Source organism: Calidris pugnax, unplaced genomic scaffold, assembly GCF_001431845.1.
Source record: "Calidris pugnax isolate Ruff unplaced genomic scaffold, ASM143184v1 scaffold41, whole genome shotgun sequence".
In the NCBI taxonomy this organism is placed as follows: domain Eukaryota; kingdom Metazoa; phylum Chordata; class Aves; order Charadriiformes; family Scolopacidae; genus Calidris; species Calidris pugnax.
In genome coordinates this window covers 20,124,394-20,147,762 of record NW_015094509.1, presented here as the reverse complement: position 1 = coordinate 20,147,762, position 23,369 = coordinate 20,124,394, and the positions used below count along the sequence as shown (strand labels likewise).

Sequence of the window (23,369 nt, the reverse complement as noted above, 5' to 3'; positions counted from 1 at the left end):
TACGAGCCCACCTGGGGCTCGCTGGACGCCCGGCCGCTGCCCGCTTGGTTTGACGAGGCGAAGTTTGGCGTTTTCATCCACTGGGGCGTGTTCTCGGTGCCCAGCTTCGGCAGCGAGTGGTTCTGGTGAGCTCCGCGGCCTGGCCCTGACCCCGGCCCGGCCCGGCCCGGCCCGGCCCGCTCCCGGAGCCCCTACGGTCCCGTCGCGGCCGGCGGGCAGCCTGTGGGCGAGCCGGGCTTCGGAGGAGACGGCGGCTGTGTGAGGGACATCCCGCCCCGCTGGTTCCCCCCGGTCTGGGTAGCGCTGCTGAGGCAGCGCCGGGGCTCAGCCCGCCAGGCCCTGCTCCCGGGAGGCTTCACCTTTCCCCTCTGGCATCTCCACAGGAGCAAAGCTGAAAAAGCTGTGGTAACCTTTCCCCAGCCCGGCATTCTCGCCGCCCCGCTGCCTGTGGATGGCGGGAGCGCTGAGGTAATCGTTCCCTGGCTGTGCAGTGAGCAGTTCACCTTGAAGAGGTAATGAGCTTTTAATTAGGGGAGGGTTATGCAGAATTTCCTGTTCTTTCCTGTGTGATGCAAAAGCCCTGTCTCACTCGATGCGTAACCCTAGATCAGGATGATATGAAAAAAAAAAAGGCATTTTCCTTTGAAATCATGTTTCCTGCCTTGTGCATCCTCACAGAAGCCACAGTTACGGGTACTAGCTTTTGGAAACTTCGAGTTGACTCGACTGAAAACAAACAAAAAAAAATTAAAAATAAATTAAATGCAAATGTATAATCAGTGTTAGTCCATCCAAAGGAGGGGCATTTCCCACTCCACCACTTGAGGTAATTCAAAGCAGGTTTGAGGCCACAGCTGCAATCAGCTTGTGCCCTCTTGGCATCTGCCAGGCTGCGATTTCCTGCCTCCAGCTTCACCTGCCACAGCTCTGCCTTTCCATGTGCCTGACTTGTTCATGGCTTTAAGCCCTTGGAAGTCTTTCCATTGTTTTCAGAGGATTTTGGGTCAGGCAACAACAGTATTGCATAGGAACTTTCCCTAGCGATGCCCCACGCTAACAAAGCCAGAAATGTTGCCAGATTGCTAAAGGATTGTATTACAAAATCCACGGACATGAACAAAGTGCATGTTTTAATCACATGCTGGAAGGCATAACTCTGACCTAGTAAGCATCCCCATGCCAAATAATAGAGGTTAGGGTTTAAAATGTGAAAAGTGTTTATTTTCCTTACATTTGAAGATGGCTGAATCACTCTGGTTCAGACTTGCTTGCATAATTTTACTCCTCAACTAAGTATAAAGTTGCTGAATATAAATAAAAGTATCTGATTTGAAATGAAATGTATATCAAGCAGATCTGAGAGAGAATTGATAATTCTCAATAATCCACATGAAAATATTTATTTATATGAGGTGTGATGTCAAGAAATCAACAACCTAAACCACCATTTATGGAAATGGAATTCCCTGCTCTCCCAAGGTCCTTCCCACTTCATTTAATACCCTCAGAAGTAAGGGGGATCTAAAATCTATTTTTGCAATACAGGCTTCAGGATCAGAAGCAATGCTGTAGTACATATTTACATTGCTTTAAGGAAATGTGGGTTAAATGGAATCCATTAAATGGATTTTCAGGTTTAAATACACGCATCTACGGAAATATTTTACAGATATTATTTAGGCATGTAAGTACAGTCATGGATATCTGCAAATTATTTTGTGCATAAAGAGTTCCAGTTTGCAAATGTTCCAGAAATCCTAGTGTTAGTAAAGCATATCAGATCAAATTAATGCAAGTTTTACGCATGTTCTTCAGAAAACTTGTGGTGGTGCTTGAGATTCCTACTTTGCATTGAAGTTCAATTAAAAAAAAAATCTAACCTTGATTATTATGCATACAATGCATAGGAAGATGACACCGGCTGGATATTTTGCAGTTTGCAGTACGTAGTTTCAAATGTAGAATAATAAATCAAATTCTCAACAGTAAATTTGCAGTTTAAATCCTATTCTAAGTAAATTTGTATTAATACATCTATAAAAGCTTTTTCTTAATTTGGGACTTCTGCAATTTGTTGTTCATAAGCTAACATATAAATTAAGCAGAAAGCTCCTTTATTTCTCTAGCTACATTAATTGTTATGGGCAAATAGTCCTGAACTCCAAGGTCAAGGTTGTTCCACCTATTGTCATGGCTGTGTGTACCTGACTTGGTAAACGTGTCAAGTGTCAAGACAACACCCCAAGACAAGGCAGTGCAGAACATGTTCTAGGGAGTTGTTTCATAATAAATAAGAACACTCAAAAACTGCTTTCCAAATAATTTAATACACCTCCTATATCAGGCTATGGGTCAGAAAGTCACAGATATATTTATTTCAATAACAAATATAAGTCACTGGAATTCTTTAATGTTTTATATGGCCAAAGGTTGGGATTTTACTCTCAGTCATGAAAATTATTTTGGGGGGTTTTTTTTGATGACTCAGAGTGGTCAAAATTCATATATTTTTTTCAAAAGCTATTAATGTTTTTCAATATGAGTTTTTTATAACAAGAGGAACCCCATAAATACTAATTACCGAGGTCAGCATCCGATGATTTCCATGAACTACAGCTGTGTATGTAGCATGTGCTGAAATTACTGGACATAAATCAATCTTTAGTACCTGATGGAATGGTAGAATGCATACTTTCTGTACCACTCTGCTGAGGCCCTGTTTAGGGTCCATATATGATGGCCACATCTAAAACCACTTTTTGGCAAAACAACTTTTGGTTTTTTTTAAAACTCCTCCTTTTACTTATGTGCTCTCCGGAGTCCTTCAAGCCAAAGGCTTTATTGGATTAATGCCAATGCTTACATCAGACGTTACAAAATCACGTGGTCTTGCAAAAATCACATTTTTATAAGTAAAAAGAATAAAAATGCAGGGAGGGTTTTAGAGTACTGGGTTTTTTTCTGACTACAAGATCATGAAAATGATTGTGAATGCACACGATACTTTTGCCTTGAAGTACCACAAGTAAATTTAGCCTGATACAATAACAATAAATTTTGTGAGAATGAAAACAGTTGGCTGTTAAGAAAAACAGTGAAAAATGTGCACGTCAAAAATTCCGTTTAGTTTGCAATGAATGTAGCAATCCATTAACTATTAACCCAAATTTCATTTTTCCTTCCCAGATACCTTTTGTGGTGAATTACCCGATATAATTGTGCATTCCTTATACAAGAATACAGCTCAGACAGTATATCTTTCATTTTGTCAAAACAGCTTTTCCATGACAATCAGTAAAGACGTCTAGATTTTGGAGCGAAACAAAACCCAAGAATCATGAAAGGAACCTAAAGTGGATTTTCTTCTCTTAGGATGATATTCTAGCATAAAAGAGATCAATGTATCTGCATTATTATAGAGGCCAAATATCAATGTTTTATTAATGTAGGCTTTGTTGGATTCAGCTTGTGGGTGACACCCAGCTGTGCGGTGCTGAGCTGCTCATTCCCTCCTGCGGAGAACAGCTTGTGTCATCGTTCCGCCTGCCTGCGCGCGGTGTTCGTGGCTTTGTCAGTGTGTGCACTAATAACGAGTTGCCAGCTAATGCAGATAGGTGCCTGGACTTTCCTACATCTAACTCATTCTGCAGTTCAGAACAGATAGACTTCTGTAGGCACTTCCAGTGTGGTACTTGCAAAATATTTAAAGACTAGCATGTTACTACTTAAGGTTCAAACAAAATTATTTATTTACTCTTACATGACTATTTTTAATATTATAATTAAAGACACTGGTAGTCTTTACCCAAGAATAATTTATATCTGTGTCTTCTGAAGAGAAAAACAGCAAATCAAGGTAACATTTGAAAAGCTACGGCAAAACCTGTAAATATTGTTATTGATGTAGGGACCTTTTCAATATATTAAGCATTTCCCTATAAAAATTAATGTGTTTAAAATTAGTTATTGTATTAAGTTTGGGGTTTGTTCCTTCTCTGCAGCAAAATGCCACGGACTTAGATAGCATTTCTTAAAGGAAGCTCAGAAAGCAGAAAGCAATTTATTCATAGTAAACATTTGACAAAATAAATTGTAATAACTTGTTTGTGTGAAAGATATTGATTTTGATTTCACATCTGCGTGAAGTGACAATGTCCGTAACATACATGGGCTCATTCTGTTTCCTGCAGCGGAGCATGGCATTTTTACGCTTGTTATTTGAAGAGAATGCTCACTTGGACAGTTCAAAATGCCTGAAAGAGTCTTCTGTCTTGACAAAGTAAGGCATGCACCTGGGAGTCAAAACACAGGGACGAGTCCTGGGTCATCTCTGACAGGAGACAAGACACATATATGCATCATCTGTGTGAGGAAAATCACTTAGTTCTATAATTTTTCCCATATTCCTTTAATGCCAAACTTTCTCCTTCTCTTTAAAGTGATTGCAAAGAAATGGGTTGGACCTTGCTGTTTATGGATTTAGAATTTTCTATGAAATTGTCAGAGAGAGAGCCTTTAAGTTTTGCCTCCTGTGAAAAAAGTGCGTAAAGAGAACAGATTCTATTAATGGTAGGATATTTATCTCATTTCCTAACTATGACCAGCATACTTAGCAAGGAGACAAGTAACAGAAAGAGACACAGAATATGTCTAAGGACTGCAGCCCCCTTCCTGGTGTCTCTCTGGCTACTGAGAGATGTCCCCCCTGCCGCGGCACTGCCTCTGCGAGGACGGCAGAGTGGACACCACCACCCCTTTCCCAGGCAGAGCTCTGCTGCCCAGCTCCTGCCGGAGGTACCGTGCTGAGGGCAGCCATCACTTTTGGCTTTCTTGGCTTCAGTTCTCCCCTGTGCTGGGGCCTTTGGGAAATGCACCACTTTACGATCGCTCCTCCCTGATCCTTCACCTACACTGGTTTTGTTGTTGTTTTGTTTTCCAAGCGCTACATGGAGCAATGTCTCTCTTTCATAATTTGCCACACACACAAACATTGCAGCTTCTACTGCAGTGGTTTGCCTTCTTCTCCAGAGCTGCGAACTCTGTATTCCAGACCTCATTTAAAGACTTCGCTAAGCAAGCAAAAAGAAAGAATTATTAAAGATTCCTTTTTTTCATTACTGCCAAGTGTGACTTTTTCTCCTGCCATGATGTTTGATTTTTCAAGTGCATCTTGCTAGAGAAAGGCAATATATTGTGCTTCCCTGTTAGGTATCATAGCTTTTCTTAATGGTTTCACCGCCCCCCCAGTCCTGTTATTAGTCCACGGCCAAAAAGGCAATATGCTTTATTACAAAGTACAAGCTCAGTAAAAATAACTCTAGATTGTTAAAGTAGTAAAATATATTTGAAGTATCTCAGAGCAGATGCTAGAAATTTGTCCTAGGAATTGATATTCACTATTTTTTTCTGGATTTTAATATTAGTTTCTGTTCTGTAGATGTTCTTGGCTATTACTTCTTGTGAGCTCAATATCTGTTCACAGAAAAATGTGTCTTTGCTTGAACAGGTGGAAAGCTGGAGAAGCCTGACAGCCGGTGCAGCTCATTTTTTCAAATGCCAGACAACGATTTGGAAATGGTATGCCTGATTGAGAGGGAGAAATCAAAATGATTGTGATATTTTGTGTGGAACAGATGGAAGAGCAAATGCTGCCGTCATAGCAGTTTCTCTGACCTTAGCCATGCTTTGTGTTAAACAGCTGTAAATGTAATAAATAAAATGCAGATCCACTGTTAATTTTTAACCTCATTAATGAAAATTTTCCCTTTGAAAACACAAATTAAATAGCAGCTGTACTTATAGAACCTTGCTCTATATGTTGCTTTTTATAGCTAACAAAAATAATTATATGTTGCACACAACCTTTTTTCCCCTTAAGAGGTGATGCATGGCTGCATGCGGTGAGTTGTACAACTGAAAGGCAAGATCTGGCTATTCTAATTCAATATACACAAAGCAGAGGCCTTGGAGAGCTGTTTCACTCAGATATGTAGCAGCATCTGGGATATAATTGTAGATGGCCCAAGTTATAAAATGAAATAAGAAGGCATAAGGCACGTTCCTTCAACTCTGGAGTGCAGCACTCATTTTGCCATTTGTACTACTTGTTTTGTGAAAGACAAAAGTGGAAAGAATCAGAATCGTACTGGCAAGTAGACATACCACAGCAGAAAATGTGGTGTTCCCAAAAAATCCTGCCTTGTAGAGGGAATCCCAGCTGGGAAAACATTCATCTTCCTGTCCTGACTGGGAGGAAGTCAAACGGGGACCCTTGTTTGCCAGAGCTGTCCTCTGCTTCTCAGGAGCATTGGAACTACGTTCAGTGTTACCAAACAGTCTTGGGGTTCACACTGTGACTGCCGGTCTCACTGAACTCCACCACCAGCACAAAGCCTCAGCAGAAAAAATCAGAGTGGAAAAGCTGGGTTTTCTGAAGTCACATGAGAACAGCCCTGCCTCTGGCTCCCCTGCCCTTTGCATATGCAGTCCCAAAGGAGAGCCGGTGGCTAATCTGTGGGCTACCACATTGAGCTAGTTCCTGATAACTCGAAATGGCTCACAGCCTCAAATTGTACTGCTGGTCACCAGTGAGAACACTTCAAGCTAGTTAACACCAGTTAGCTAATAGAAAACTAGTTAAAAGCAATTGAAAGTGTCAGTTGCTCTGTACTGTATGTATTGTAGCTTTTTTTTTCTTTTCTTTTATTAATGAAGCATATTGGAAAGAATAATTTTCTGGTTTTAGCTAAAATGACACAGCTCTCAGGATGATTTCGGTCTTCAGAAGAGCTGATCTGGGAGATGAGATGTTTGTTCACAGACAACACGTGAGAGACAAAAGTAGAGAGTATCTGAAATTATACTGGAAACTACAGCTGCCATGGCAGAAGATGTGGTCTTCTTGGAAGATCCTCCCTGGTAGAAGACGATCCTAACACTTCTCCCATGAAAAGTCTTCAGCAACATGTTTGTAAGTCATTGAATTTGGTCTGCAAAGGCAGTTCATTAACCGTGACAAAAGTTCATTAACCATGCTTGAGGCTGGGTAAAAAGGGATCAGTGTAATTCAGACTGCATGTACCTGCTGTCTTGATGAGGGGGTGGTAGCACAGTTTTGTCACCCATGAAGCAGAGCATAAGTGATTTGTTGTATAGTGCAAAAGAAGGTTTGGAGCGATGACCAGTCCAGCCTTTCTTAGTACAAATGGTGATAAGCTTCATGGGGCTGATGCAGAAATCTGGAGTAACGTCCAGCAAACTTTTGCCTGATGTTGAAGAGTTGGAGCTGGACATCCAGTCAGCCTCACTTCCTCTCTTAATGGAGAGAAATAAGCTCATTCAAAGGCATTTCAGCTCTTTGGTTTTATCACCATCTGGAGATGCCTGGGGTGGGATTCCTCTCAGCTGTCTGCTGTCTAAGAGCCTACTCTATGTTAGCTGTCCAGGCTTCCTGAGAAATCAGTGAAGAGAGACAGACACCCACTGTCTCAGATGCTTGTCTTTGGAGAGGTGGAATCCTTCTCCATAGATTCCAGAGGAGACACCTTCTCATGGCCTATCTAGGGAAGCTGGGTGGCTCCCAACCCTTCATTTGACTTCAGATGGGTGAGAGGAAGAGTACTGCTAGGGGCTGAATGGCACAGGCTCCATCAATGACCTAAGAAATGGCCTTGTACATTTTTGGAGAGTGCTAAAACTGACCTGACTGATTCTTACATTCTCATAAAGGTGGTTCCAGTTCCCACTCTGTCCTTCTTAACTGCTAGCGATAAGGAGCACAGTTTTTTTGTTTTATGAACCAGTTTTATATTTTAAAATCAAGGAACTGAAAATATAAAAATTCCAAGCAATTTATTTATTTTTAAGATTTAAGATAATTTGCATTGATACGTATAATATGTATAACAAGCATATAAGATGTAAATTCTATGTATATATTATAAAGATATAGTATGCACTACATTTGATATGCAGATCAATGTCCTGTTTTGAAAACATCATCATAGCCTGTTCTCACTTTTCTCTCAAGTTCATTACTGCGATGCAGTTTGTGAAGTGTTTTCATTTCCCTACAGGATGGCTTTAACCTGGAAAAAATATCCTCATAATTCTGCTCTTGTGGGTCAGTCAGAGACCGTAAAGGGAGTGTTTATGAGCATGCAGGCTCATGTGCAACACAAGAGGCTGTGAAATACCAACCAGTAGTTCTTGTACCTAAAATTACTCATGTTCTTCAGAAAGAGATTCAGCTTTGTTTTGAAGATCACGAGGAGCAAAGAATTGTTTTCAGAATTTAATGCTTGACTTCTAAACAAGGGTTGACTCCTAGTTAGCAAATTCCTTGAAGCTTCCTCAGGTGATACCAAACTCTAGCATTGGCTTCGATTACAGCCACATCAAATATTTGCGTTGGAACCTGACACCACATGAACTTTGCTCAGCCTCAGGTTCCACTCTAATGTTGGTGTTTAATAAATATTCATGAAAACCATAATTCCAGTTTTGATCAACATTGGTTTCCTATAAAAGCCACTGAAACTTGTGATTTAAACGTAAAAGCAGCATAATAAGGACTCTTTTGACTGAATGCCTCCTTTGGACTTGGAATAAATGAAACTCAGGATATTTGTGGGTATGAAGTTAAGAGGAAAAACGCATGCAAATCCTTATGAATCAAGAGAGAGGGAGTTTTGCACAGCTTGAGAGCTAAATTCTTCTATGATAGGGGAGTGTCGCATCCCAAAGCAAAATTGAATTTCAACCTGCTTGCTTGGAGGGTTGCGTTAACAACTGCGGAAGCCCATTCAGTGCAGACACTTCCACGTGCCTTTCCAGCCAGCTGGATGCTTGGTGGCCTGGCCAGAAGATGGCAGGCGTGTTTTGTGGGAGGACGGAAAGTGTGCCAAGCAGACAGGTGTTCTGGCTGTAAGAATAAAATAATTCACAGTCAAGACTGAAAACCTTAATATTATTTTCCTTATCCTGGTAATGGTTGCACTGTAAGATAACACAAGATAATAAAACCCGCAATAGTTTACAGCTGCATGTGTACAGGGGGAGGGAAGAAGGACTCGGGGAGACAAGCCCCTCTGATCCCATTGATGTGGGACGTGCTCCCGAGTGACACAGCACAGTGCCAGCCCTGCGGTTAGTGCCTGGCAGTCTGAAAAAGCCACAGGAGAACCCCACAGAATTAGGTTACAAATATTAACGCAGCATCTCCTCCCAGCTCCAGGCTTTCTGACCCACTCTCACAACCGGCAAGAGATGTCTTTTCTTGCCTTATGAAAGTCTGGTGAATCTGCTGTTAATTCTTCGCTTGGCTCCGTTACTATTTCCTTCTTTCCCTCCCTAACTTCTGCATGACGACGCAATTAATTTAGCTCCTGCCTTACAGTCTGACACATTCCCCTCTCAGCTGGCAGTCTGCCAATTTCCGCATCCTTTCCAGAACTGCAAGCACTCCTTTCACTTAGACGCAGAATAGTTCGGCCTGGTGTTCCAGCCATTGGTAACTGGATAAAGGTCTCAGCTTATCAGCCCATTTTTGACTTGGCCAGAAGTGCAAATTTAGGAAAGCAAAGTACTTAATTCCCAGCGGGGGCTGAACATTCAGTTTCTATAAACTGAACATTCAGTTTCTATAAAGCTCCTGTTTACTGACCTGGCATTCCCCAGTGTGGAAATACTCTTGTGTTTGCAGAGAAGGCATACAAATTGAAGAAATACATGGACCACTTGGAGCAGAATGCCAGGATGCTCATAGTGACTCTGAACTTCTGGGACATCATCCATAGTTTTGGACCAGGAGTGCAAGAAGTCTAAGGAGCTGTACTGTGATTGCAAGATACTCCACTTTAGTAGAGAGCAGTGATTTTCATTTGTAGGCTTCAGCTGATCTTTCAGATATCCTGGGCACAGGTCACTGGTCCCCCAGACATCAGGACAGAGGTCTTGAACGTAATTACATTTTGTAATGGACACTGGCACAGGGAGCAAAGCACAAGGTTGTGAAGAGATGGGGTAGTTTTACAAAGATGTTTGTCAAAGGTTTCAAAGCCAGACATGTTGTACTGCTGTAATCCGGCTATGTCACAGATGTATGAATAACTGAAGCCAAGTCATTGTCCTCCAGGACAGAATGAGCCTCCTGTGTCACAGGAGCTGGGAACAACAATGCTGAGGTAGATATGTGAGAAGTTGCTACTTGTGAGGAATCCAAGCATCTTAAATTAAGAATTTGATGGATTGTGGATGTGCATTTTCAACAGGAGAGTCGAAGGAACAAAATGTTTCCCATTGCTGTGGATGTTTTTGGGGGGTGGTGCTGTGGGCTCCAATGTACATTTCAGTTGTGACCTGCGCACACCCAGCCACAGCAATGACTGTACGCGATGGCACAGAGGTGCTCTCCGAGTCTGAGTGCTGTTTGAGCTGTTTGAGTACTGCCAACGCTTGCATTGGCATCATCCGACCAGGTCACCCAGGGGCTCGCTCACTTACGGACCAGAGGGGGAACCCATCCCCTGTAGAAAGTTTCATCATTGCTCAGGGTGGGCAGAGTCACTGCTGCTGCCCAGTCACTTTGCTAACAGTAGAGCTAAAGAGCAGGGAAGGATTTTTGGGAAAGAGGGCTGATAAAACCAAAATGGAACATATCACAAAGAGGGAAAAGGTGTGGGGATTTTTTAAACCATGTATTTTCATTATGGCTAAGACTTTTGTTAACCTGATTTCCATATGCATATCCTGAGCAGCTAGGATTCTTGTGAACAAGGAAGGAAATAAAAGCTTTGGATTTTTCAGTACTCGAAAGTGTATGTGAAAAGGGTACAAGAATGACAGATTTCTTCCACTTATTTGAAAATACTGCAGCCTTACAAGAAGTTTCAAATATTCCTGCAAAGGATGGTGTTATACATGAGGCTGAAGAATAAGGTATAACCCCCTCGTTCCTATTGCTTCATGTAAGATAAGATTTATTTCTTTTAGTTAAAAGCACTACAGCCTTCAACCCAAAAGACATCCATGCACCAGTTGATTTTTTGAGGAAAAAATGTCCAGTGGTGATCACATTTTCTGCATTATCTCTGAGGGCAGTAAAAACAGAAGATGACATAATGTGCATATATATAATATAAAGAATTACTCAATTAGTTATAACAGAAAGCTTTCTATCTACAAAGGCAGCTCAGCATGAAGACGAGTTTCCTAGTGAGTTGTGGAAATTCTGCCAGTGATGTTTTTTATAACAGCAGGGTAGAGAAATAGCTAAAAAGAATACTCTTGGTGCTTTTAACCCTAGTATAGCAAGAGTATGGATAGGCATTATTAATTTCAAACTAATAATAAACTTTGGGTATTGATATTTCTGGTACTAGCAGAAGGTGATGAACTGAATCAAAATTACTGAGAATACTTATTTTAATAACTTGCATCAGTGTATTGACTGAACATTCATAATTAACATCTACACAGAAAATGTTGGTGTGTTTCTAACATTTGTATTATGCCACTATGATCTATTCTATTCTATTCTATTCTATTCTATTCTATTCTATTCTATTCTATTCTATTCTGCTACACAGCATCATTTCATGGTGCACTGGACTGGAAAAGGCATCCTGCTGGAAAAAACATCTGGAAGAAAAAAATGTTTGCCTTTTGCTGGCTATGCAGTTCTTCAGTCCAGCTCAGTGTATCCACCCAAGCCATGTGCCAGTACTGCTCTTGAAGAAACGTTCCTGGAACTGCAGTCTCAGTTTTCTCCAGATAAAAAAAGTCTGCAGATACCAACTAGGGAAAATATATTTGTCTGGCATGACAATTCTTACAAAAGGATCTTTAATTGCACTCTCAGCAAAAAATATGGCGTATTCTCCTCTCCGAGAGCCAAATCCTTGGTCCCTACCCAGAGCCTGATTAAACAGGATTCACTCCCTATTGCCGAGTGCTCCAAGAAACCTCTTCAAAGTTGCAATGGATGACTCCAGGAGCAGCTCTGGCTCCTGAAGGACTTTCTACTGTTCCCAGGTGTGCTGGCCAGGGTTTCTGAAGCCTGGTCACCCATCTCTGAAATCCTTCCGAACAGGTGATATGGAGAGTGCACTTTCTCAATCAGTTTGAACTGATGGAGTTCTGTGGTGCTGGTGAAATGAGTGGTCCCTTCTTTTAGCTCCTGGCAACAGGGTCCAGTGGCCTCCCTTTATCCCAGCATGGAGCTCACGTGGCTGTACACTGAGCCAGACTATGGACTGAGGATCGTTTTTTTTCCCTAGATTAGTTCCCTGATTTGGATTATCACTTGAACACATGATTGCAGCTGCTGTCCTGAGGAAGAGGATGGGTTCATGCACAAGAAGCAGGGGTAAGGAGACAGATCCACCTCATCAAGCTGTAATGGACATCCTTTGAAAACTTGATTACACTGTTTTTCATCATCTAAGTCCCAAAAACCTGCAGTTCACGTATGATAAAAATTGTTACTATCAATGCTAATAGCTTCAATAAATTCCTCATTATCTTTTTGTTGTTGTTGCTGGCAACATATATATAGTGTGAATTGAAAAAAAAACCATGGAATAGTCATAAAAGGAAGCAGAATCTCTGCGGCTGTAGTTTAATTATTTATAATAAACAAAGCAAACTCCATCAGCAGCTGAAACAGTAAAAGCTAAAGCGCTTCCACAAAAAAATTAAGTGGAAGTGATTTTTTTTGAGTCAGAATTGGACTTTTTAAAAAAAGCACAATGTTGAAATAAAACCCCCCAACTCTGTAAACCCCTGTAATCCCGTTTGGTTAGGCTCTTCATAGGAAAAAAAACAGTGTTATAAGCTCTGATGGGCTCATACTCTTAACCATGCAGGTGATTGTGGGAGGAGGGGAAGAAAGCCATGGAAAGAGCTTGGATACATTAAACCTCAGAGTAATGCATTTATCAAGGACTGAGTGGCCCATCCCACTATTATTGTCTCTCTTTGCTGCCGATTTTTGTAGTACTTTGCTTGTTTGCCTTTTTTTTTTTTTTTTTTTTCAATAGATCGATACAGGCTGTCGGTGGGGAATTACAGAGGCAATGCTGGTGAGGAGTGCCTTATACTTGTGCTATCTCTGCTTTGCACAGGGAAGCAAATGCTGGGACCTGTGTATTTTTTTTTTTTTTTTTTTTTTTCCAGAAGCCAGTTTAAAAATAGAAAATGTTATGACTGGAATGTTTTTTCTTCTTGTGTTAGAAGAAAACATCTGTAAGAATTACAAATGTGCCAGTGAAAAATGATTCATAGGTATGTGTGTGTGAACTTTGCATATTCCAAAGTCAAATTAATCTCCAGAAATTACAAATAATTGTAGCCATTTCCCAAAGCCTGTTGTACAAGGACCACCTATAGTGTTGGTGTTTCGTCCTTGTTCAGGATTCTTAGAGCCATTTAGAACCACCCATTCTTGTTCCTGCCAAGTTATATTGCCAAATTTAATCAATATTCCACTTCTGTCAAGACTCAGCAACTGGCATAATACACTGTTTTTATCTTTTCCTCTTTCAGTTTTTGTGTATTGGAATAACATCCAGATTTTATCTAATGGAATAACATTTGTCCATAAAGCTAAATTATCAGTTGACTTCATATTGTTGAGCTCAGTGGAATTAAGGTAACTTGCTGAGTCCATGGCAAATGGGGAAAGTTTCTACCGAGTTGGCACTGTTTCTGTTTAATGACACAAAATCAAGAAGAGGTGTCTAAATCTAAATGTTTTTCTTCAACTTTCAAGAGAAAATGAGAACTGTAAGTAGTTTTCTTCTACTGTAACAGCAAGCATTTCAGTAATTTCTCTCTGTTCTAGTAATACTGGGGCCTGTACCTGCAGGGTCTGCAAACACTGCTTGTTCCCTTCATTTCAGACAGACGCTACCCCAGGCTCATTTCACCTGAGTCATGGGAGTTTAGCCATTAACTGAACCGAGGGATAGGATTTACAGCTCTTGTATTTGAAATGAAGTCTGAAAGGACTTTATGTCTCTGATCAGTGTCTTCCACATTATAGTGGCAGGTGCCAAGCCTTACTTAAGCAAGACATAACTATTTGCCTAAGAGAGGCTGATTTTCTTACCTGTGGTAGTCCTGAGCCGCCAGTGCTCATGCTGTCAGATGGAAACATCAGAGTTTTCAAGAGATTCCTTAGTGTTCTGGTAAATCTCCCACTACAAGCCCTCCTTCTCCTGTTGTGTTCTTCAGTTGGTCATCCACCACTGACGTCCTTTGTGGTCGTAGCTCCAGTCACTATCAAATCTTAGCAGCTTTTTTAAAAGAAGGAATCAAAATATAAGTGTATGATACCTTTATAAAATAATCAGATTTGAAAGCATTTTCTTTTGTAACTCCCATATTGTTCTGTGCTCTCCTTCCTCCATTATACTTAATATAACTATACTTCTTTAAAGAGATATAATATGTAGTGCATCTTTCTGTAGAATCCAGGATGCATACTGTGAGCTATCCAATAGTTGTAACAGTCAGCGGAATAGGGAAATCACAGATCATATAAACCTGTCCTGGATAAAAGTGTTAACCAATGACAAATAGAGAATGTTCTTGGGTTGGACTAGGAGGATTAAACAACATGAGCTGATTATGCTAATTTTCTTCATCTCTTAATGTCTTTGGATTGCTTCATTGAAGTTGAAAGAAAAATATCCCAGTGATTTACATGGAGAGATATTTCACCCTCCTAGAAAATTGTCTGCTTTATATGATAAGTACAGCAAGTACCTGCACATGGTATGACCACTGAATTTGTTCGCTTCAGCCAAACACCTTGCAGGACAGAATTCAGAATGTAACAGTAAATAGAGCTGGTTTTGGCTCTAACCAACCACTGCTACAAAGTTTATTACACTAACTATTACTTTCTAGCACCAAATACCTGGCAGCTTTTCACTATTACGTTAGAGAAACAAAGTGAGTCATTTGCTCTCCTTGCCTCTGCACGATTTCTTATTCAGGCTGTTTTCAAACTCATCTTGTTTTCAAATTATTTAAGCAATTAGCCATATGAAACCTCTTGTTCTCGCTTCTCTGTCCCTGTAAAGTAATATTCCATCAGGTAAGTCCATTAAGTTCCCATTCTGGGATACATTATCACCTCTGCTGCTATGTACACAGAAAGGTGGTTGGAACAAGGACCAATTTGCTGTTTCCTAAATGTCCCCCACCTCCATGTGTGCTTAGACATCATTAGAGATGATAAATAAGGTAATGAAATAAGATGAACTGTAACCAGAGAAAGAAAACCTCTTTCCTTAGCTATTAGGTGCTTTTTACCATCCTCTTTAATCTTCACTTGTGTGAAGCAGGAAGATAAGCTTAAGCAAGCAGTAACAGCAAGAAGCGGGAGCCAGCAGTTTTCTAGGATTCATTTGTGTCATAATGGGCTATTGAAAGTGATTGCTGAGCCTCAAACGATCACTTTAAGAAGCCACGCTCCCATGGCTGAGTGCAAGGAGTAACATCTCGGTCCCTTGAAGTAATGAGGATTTTGCAACTGAACTCACTGGGGCAGGATTTTGTGCTAATGTCTCCTTCCAGCCCTACCACTTGTTTTGTCTGCTGGAGCCAGGTCCAGGCTGGCATGTGCTTCTCGGCAAGGTGGTTCTCCTGGGGGAGGATGAGAGAGTTGCAGCAGCAGCTTTGATACTTCTTGGTGTGGTTTCCATGTCACTTGATGGATGTGAGCCTTCGCAGCCCTTTCCCATCTCCAGGCCAGCCTAATGGCTGCACACAGATCTGAATGATGCCTCTCACCCATCGCCTTCGTTAACTCGTCAGGTGTTGCAAAAACTGTGATGGCTGTGGATTGTGGCTCACCTTAACTTACCATGGATAACTTTATTACAGAGCATCACCTGGCAGTTCCACCCATGCCACAAAGAGTCTCCTCTCTAATGTAACATATTCAAGTTCCTCTGTTGCTTTCCCAGAAGTAGAAAACCACTTTAAGGAGAAAGAATAAATTATTTAGATTGTTTTTAAACCGTTTGAGCTGCTAATACTGTATCACTGACATGGACACTGGAGCTTCATGGCAGATAATAGAAGAGATTTGGAGTGAACTCATTTAGCATGGGATATTTCTGTCAGTATACAAGAAGGAGCACATTCTACCAACTTAGAATCTGTAAAACTGAGTGTCCACAGCAAAGGCTGAGAAAGCTGCTTTCTTCTTTCGCCACAGGGATGTCCTAAAAACAAATGGGAACTAAGGTAGAACTTAAAAGTCTCATTTCCACATATAACCAAAATTCCTCTTTTGAGTTTGAATTCAGCTGACGTGCTAATGAATCCTGTAACATCACAAACTAAGTTTGAACAAATGCATTTTAATGAGATCTTTCTGGTTCTGATGAAAGCCCAAAAAATTTTTGGCAGCAACAGTCCGATTTTTGAACAGATTCCAGTGCAAGGAAATTTAGAGAACAGCAAGTTTGAATCCACCACACAGTACAAAAAATAAGCTTGTGAATTTCATAACTGACCAAAGCTGCATAAAGGTGTACTATTCCTTTCAGCACACTATGCCCAGTCAAGTGATTATCTCAAAATTAAGAGTGTTTGAAGACAGTTAATGCTAAAGATGTCATGAACCTTCACAGGAAAAATATTGGCAGTAGGTTTCACTCCCTCTCACCATCTTCCCTCCTCCAGAAGTAACAAAAATAACATGAAATGTCAAGCACAACATCAAAATAATTCAAGGGTGATCTGCTCTTCCTGAGATATTTGTAGCCACAGAAAACATCAATTTATATATTATTGCCTGCACACGTGTCTGGCTGACCATGCCTGCAAGCCCAAAGGTATTTCTAAATCCAGCTGTTCCTCTTGATGCTGCAGGACAGAAGCCTGAGGGGAGCCTCAGAGAAAGGCCCTGCTGTGCTGGTGGAGTTTCTTCTTTAAGATTCAATACTGAGACTTGAATTGTGAGAATGAAACCACAAAAATAATTGGGATGGTTAGTGAATGTGGGAAGAAGGGGAAAAGGAAGCTATTGGGCATCCTGCAGGGCTGTGAAGTCGAGAATAAGAAATTTGGTATTAATGAAGATGATGGTGAAAAGGAAGTGTTCCAAAAAAGGAACAAACAAATGACACCCAGTTTAGAAAGTGTGGGTGGCAGGAAGAACAGTGACACCATTAGTCACAGATGAAAGAAGTGAGGGGACAGGTATGTTAGGAGAGATGCTGAGTTCAATCACTACTGCACCACAGCTGAGCAGTTGCATAAAGCCAGTCAGTGAAAGAATCTGATTATATGCCATGGAGAGAAAATTGTCTTCATTCATAGACTTCAGAGGCTTTCAAAAAAAGAGTTTTGCCATTGTTTACACATGCACAATAGAGTTATACAGCAGGAAGAGATTAGATTGGGATAAGGTCAAAGAAAAATGGATATCAGTAAATATTACATTATAGCATGATGTTATTACATTTATGTGTGTGTTATTACATTACTATATATAAACAGTATATTAGAGCATGGTACATTAATATATTTTTGCTGCTAGATGACAATGAATGAAAGAACTCAGCTGGAAAGAGCTAAATATGTGGACGAGGATTCAGACATGGATATGAATACAGAAAATGGATATGAGCCTTTATGTTTCAAGAGACGAGGAAACTATTAACGGCACATGGTTAAGAAGACATCTGTCCTTTTCATGTTGTTGTCTAACGTCTCTCTCACTGATGACAATCAGGTACCAGGCAAGATAATCAAGCATCTAACTGGCATACCCTGATTTGGTATGATAATTCTCTTGTGATCTAGAAACAAGTTTTTAAAATCATGTAACTGCTTTTTTATTTAAATGACTTATTTTTGCAAGTTTATCAAGTAGTACAAACTTTCAAGTTTGCTATTTTGAATGATTGCATGAAGAGCTACATGTTTTGGTGGTCAAATGGAGCTTTAATTTGAAATAAAAGAGGAACACTGACATCAGCCAGTTTGGAAACAAAATTTTACAGACAGTTCATTGTATCTGAGCTTGTGATTCTTTAGCTGTAGTGAAATGCCAATATCAGTATGCAGAAGCATTTGCTCCCTCTGAAATAATGTAGATTTCTCCAACATCTGTGGAGGAAATGATCTTCAGAGCTTTGTGGTCTACAAATCACCATCACATGACTATGCAAAAATAACCGAGTGGAAAATCTGTATTAAGAGTAAAGAGCACATGTTCTTTCTCTCCAAAATCTCCCTCATTTTTATCACAGACAAATTAAATGTCAGATAAAGAAGAGATCTTTAAAGTAAATGGGGAAAAGGGGAAGAGGAGAATTTCCAAACTTTCTTTCAGCAAAAAAGTCTGGCTGTGAATGTCACTGTATGGTATGCTCTAGACCTTTATTTGTGTTGTCTCTAAATAAGTATTTTCTGTGGGGAGGGCTCAGTTTTTAGCATTGTAATTTTCTTGTATTAAAGAACACTTACAGGAGCTGCTCCTCCTTTGCCTGTATCTGTCCTAAGCTCGGATGGGATTGACTTTGTGTACTCCACAATGGAGACCATAACAAGCCAAAAACTGAATGAAATGATTAAAATGCATTCCTCTTTGTCATCCTTTCCCCCAAAGCTCTGCTTTTTCTTGCTAGGCTCTGCTTGTGAGAGCTACCCTTAATCTGCCTCCGGAAGGAGCTGTGCTTTAACCTTGCCACAGTTTTGAGGAAAGCCCTGCTGAGTTTAGTTGGATGGCTGCCTGGAGATGGGCTTTGGATCTAAATTTGCTACAGGATTCTGAGTGACCAGCTGAGAGGGGCTATTTCAGCAAAGAGGTAGAGTTCACATTGCTAATGAGACCATATTTAGAGTGCACAGACAACTCCTGCATGGCTGGAACAAATCTGGCCCTCTCAAAGGATGGTAGAGAAGATTTTATGGTACTTGATCATTTTAATTAATAAATATATAAATGGGTAGATAAAAGGAGATGTGTGTAGTGCATCAATATTTGTTATTAACATAAGTTGTTTATATTGAAACATCTCTTTTACTATGGAGAGGTGGTGGCCTCTAGCGGACTCTGTGTAGGACTATGGCAAAGCTGAGACTTCAGGGCAGACGCAATTGCTACTTATAGTGCTTAAAAACCTACTGCCCACTGGGGAGATGTTCTCTCAATGTTAAACTTGGTTGGAGCTATTGTGTAGACAAAGACAAACCTTTAGGTGGCTTGGATTTTTTTTACTGATTTTTTTAAGCCATTTTTAGACAGCTTTAAAGCTAATTTGCACTTTTGGAACATGCAGTGGGACTTCAATGGCTTTAAAAGCAGGATTAGCTGAAATACTTTTGAACCTGGCTTGAGTTTTTCATATTTTGGTAGAATTTCCAAGTATGGAATGTCTAACATTTCTTCTGATCATGTATGGGAATACCCTGTGTTTGATGATGGGATGGGATGCCCATGGCAGGACTGTCCATCTGTCCAGAGGGTCCGAGACTGGGCTGTAATGCCTGTGTGCCAGATCACACAAAGAGGTAAGCCCACAGCATTAATCATGATGCAAATTGACAGCTGAGGGCTTTGGCTTCTGGAAGGGCTCCCTGGCATGGGGCACGGCTGGGAAACGGCCCACAGCTGCAGGGCAGAGTGGGTCACTGGGCCCCACACAGAAGCTGCAGCTGGCAAAGAGATGTAAGATACAGCTGGCAAAGAGCTCACAGCACCCGGTGTGTGGGATCGGAAAACAGGAGGGAGTTGATGCAGCTGTAACAGAAGGCACCCGACCTAGAAGTGCCACAGCAGAGGATGATGAAGAAGGAATCAAATGAGTAAGTCTCACATGCGGTGGATGAGACTGGGCAGGTCATAAATCAGTGACTCACTATTAGTGTCTTCATTGCTTGTAAAATAAAGGGGAGGCACCTCCTTCTAGTGAGAATTAATTCACTGATGTTTATCTACCTCTTTAAAGTATATAGGGCTATATAAAGTGTTACCAGAGCGGCAAGAGGAAAATTTACCTGTGAATCCTTGGTTGCTGTGTATTCTTATCTCTAGCATTTCATAAAGGTTTCAGTACCAAGGTTATTGATAGGGTGGCCAATGCCAGGCTTCTCTGGCACACAGCTCTCTGAGCCAGGCCTTATTCCCTCACAACGTTTGCAGCAGCTGCAGCAATCACACTTCTGCGGATATTTTGAACCAGGAAGACAAATTAAAAAATAGTGCTGGTAATTTAATCCTTACAGATGATTATGCATTACATTCTCATGAATATGTATGTTCTCCCATACTTCTACCCATAGAATTTTACCTATTTGGCATTAATTTTGTAATTCTATGTAATTGGATCCTTATAGAATATCTTTCTATATACTAAGCCACTTTTTTTCCTTTAATTTTATGATTATAAAGGAATCCTACAAAGGCTGTAATTTGTCTTTGACTGTTACATCTGCTATTGAGCAATTCCCTTCCTCATGATTTGCTGAGAATGGGATGGAAAAAAGAGAAGTTTCAGCCAGATCTTCCAAGACAAGAGAGAACACGCCTAGAGGTAAAGTGTGTATGCAAGTAGAATTCAAAACAAGTTCTGTAACATATTTTATATATAATTTCATATTTTATGTGAGACTATGTAAATTTCTAGATGATCCTGGCTGATGGTGTTATAGTTGCATAGAGCTCATGAAGATTTGACTTTTTCTCAATTAGATTCTTGGCCCTTAAATTTTCTTTTACAATGAGATCCTTTTATTGGACAATAGGAGAGTAATAGGGGTTTTAAAGGGTGCAGATTTCATTTCCCTTAATTGTATAGATGTTTTACATTGTCAAGGTAGTTTAAAGGGGCCTTATCATAATAAAAAAATTAATCCTTTGATCTTGTTTTTGTCAAACACTAGCAGCATGTGTGGTAGAAGGTTAACTTCAGTGTTCAAGTCTTAGATCTGCATTTAAGATCAAATGCATTCAGAAATCCATTAAGACAGAAAGTTTTATTATCTAGACGGTTTGGCAATTTGGCATAGTTTGTTCAGAACACTTCTAGAAACCTTAATTTACTCATTTGATTACAAACAGTATTTACAACCAGAATTGTAAAGTCAAAATTTGCATGTGAACTATCAGGTAACTCTGTAAGTACCCCTGACCTTCGAATTAGAGTACACATAACCCTCACGTTCTGGTGTCTCAGTTGCTCTCAGATCTTCAGATGTGTTGAGGATCCCCCTTCTGTCATTTGAGGCTGATGAGACCAGTAGCACTTCGGTGTGCCTAACCTAAAAGTTGTGTGCAAGCAGTTTCAAGGTCTCCCTCCTATATAGTAAAACCCTTATCTTGGCAAACACTAATAGTTTTAATATGATTCTTATGACACAGTAGAGCAGGGATTTTGAGAGCTCAAGTCTAAAGTTTACACAATAGTGTCTATTTCTGGCTTTTTATGTAAATTTCTAGTCATTCTGATTATGGTAAAAGCCTTGAAAATATTAACAGAATGTACTTTACAAGCCCCAAACAATAATAAAAAAAGAACATAAACTAGAAAGTGTTTTGTAAAGAGGAAGCAGTACAACTTTCTGAGCAAATCTCTGATTTAGGTGCAGGCTGTAGGCTCATTTTAAAGTGTCCGGTGTCTTCCATATGTTGAACCTAAGCAAGAGTTGTAGGTAAGTGAGAAATGGCTAACAAAGATTGGATGAAAATAAAAAACAGAAATATTTTGATGCTGATTCTCTGAACCTATTCCCAGCTTACAGATGTGTTAACAATTTGCTCTTCTTGTATTCTACCCCCAAAATGCTTCACATGTGTTTATAGATCTCTTTGGCCAGCCATGCTTTGGGAATGAAATTACCCAGCCATGGAAGTAACAATTGCCACTAAGTGTGCTGTGGAAAACCAAAGGCAATTTCTATTGTTGGGAATCCAATATTCTCCTCTTCTGAAACTCTTCAGATGGACTCTGTGGGTCTGATATACACTGCCAATTTACTAAAAAATCCTTGTTCATTACTAGACTTCAGATTGCTCTTCTGAAAAATTTCATCTCATATCCTGATATTATGGGTTATGTACCACATGTTAAAAAATGAAGTCTCAAATCTCAAGTTCACTGGTATCTGTGCTTTGTCAAGTATTTTTTTAAAAGAGCGCATAGTAATCTTACAGAATTGCAAAAAGGAAGAGGTGATAAACACAATGAACACAAGTGAACAGCTAGTGAATTTTTTTTTTGTCATACATATGCAAGAATTGATTCTTTATATAATGAGATAGTTAGCTTGCATATGGGAGAGACAGAAATCTGGAAAAATTGTGTTGTGATGACTGACATTACCACCACTATGTTACTGATTGTTTATTTTGCTTATAGCCGCTCTGAGAGCAAAACTTCTGCTCATGATTCCACTTACATTTCTAAGTGGCACTGCAGCCTCCAGTTTGGAAGCTGCTTCTCTGGAGAACACCATCTCCATAATAAGTCTATAGATGAACATTTGCCTTGGGTCCTTAGCATTGTGTCTGCATTACCACCTATTTTTGTCAAGCACAATGTGCTCTCAAACCCTTCACAGGAATAATTTTGTAAACCACTTAAAAATCGCATTTGTTAGTGGCAATACAGGAGAAAATAACAATGCTTGCTATCAACAAATAGCTCCTGTGGTGCATCATGACTAGCAACTTCTAGAGTAGTAGTTGTTTCTCCCTCAGTTATAGCTCATATTCAAAGGTTTATTAATATGTTTTCTGGCTAAAATACGCAGTATTCAGAAAAAATATTTGTTGTTCTTCTCAAAGCAATTTGTACTGACAAGTGAAGTTTGCACTCTGGATTAATTTGAGAGTGAAGAGCATAAAAGAACAGGATAAAAATGAATGAAGTTAGTCTGGATTGTGGAACTTTACTTATGCCTTGTGCCTGGTACAAGATGCAGGTTCTCTCTTTCTGCACAAATGAGTAGACCGACTGAAATCCATGCACTGAGCCCACGTCCTGTTGTCCTGTGGATTTATTTCCTGCTGGAGAGCAAGTGCTCTGCTGACCAGGTTTAAAATCCTACCCAGGGATTGCAGTGGAAAAAGCAGAGTAAGTACAAGCAGAATCTGAGAAAAAGTGTGTCTGTGCTTTAAAGATGGTTTTGAGTAGTACTCATCTGCTGAAGTGTATGCATCTGGAAATTAAGCATTGAAGCCACAGTCACTCCCAGTTCCCTTTCCAGTCTATGCTGATAACCAGGCATGAGTGGAGGGTGGTTAAGCTCATCGTCAGACAGGCCTCCAAGGTAAGTCAGGTGAGTTGCCCTCCGGAGGTGTCTGCATCCCTTCCTGGCTATGCCAGGAGCACAGACACCTA

At 40.3% G+C, this 23,369-nt stretch overlaps 1 long non-coding RNA gene across 9 annotated transcripts; it reads left to right on the top strand.

Moving 5' to 3' along the window:
- Positions 1 to 156: 156 nt before the first annotated feature.
- Positions 157 to 18,204, top strand: LOC106902273. Of its 9 annotated transcripts, none has more exons than XR_001414465.1 (6): positions 157 to 512; positions 5,507 to 5,577; positions 6,746 to 6,970; positions 12,279 to 12,367; positions 13,177 to 13,284; positions 17,561 to 18,204. It is a non-coding gene; the product is annotated as an uncharacterized LOC106902273 (long non-coding RNA). The 9 variants fall into 9 exon arrangements; XR_001414462.1 differs by having other exon boundaries at positions 11,589 to 12,367; XR_001414464.1 differs by lacking the exon at positions 17,561 to 18,204 and adding an exon at positions 13,546 to 13,779 and having other exon boundaries at positions 11,589 to 12,367.
- Positions 18,205 to 23,369: the final 5,165 nt, after the last annotated feature.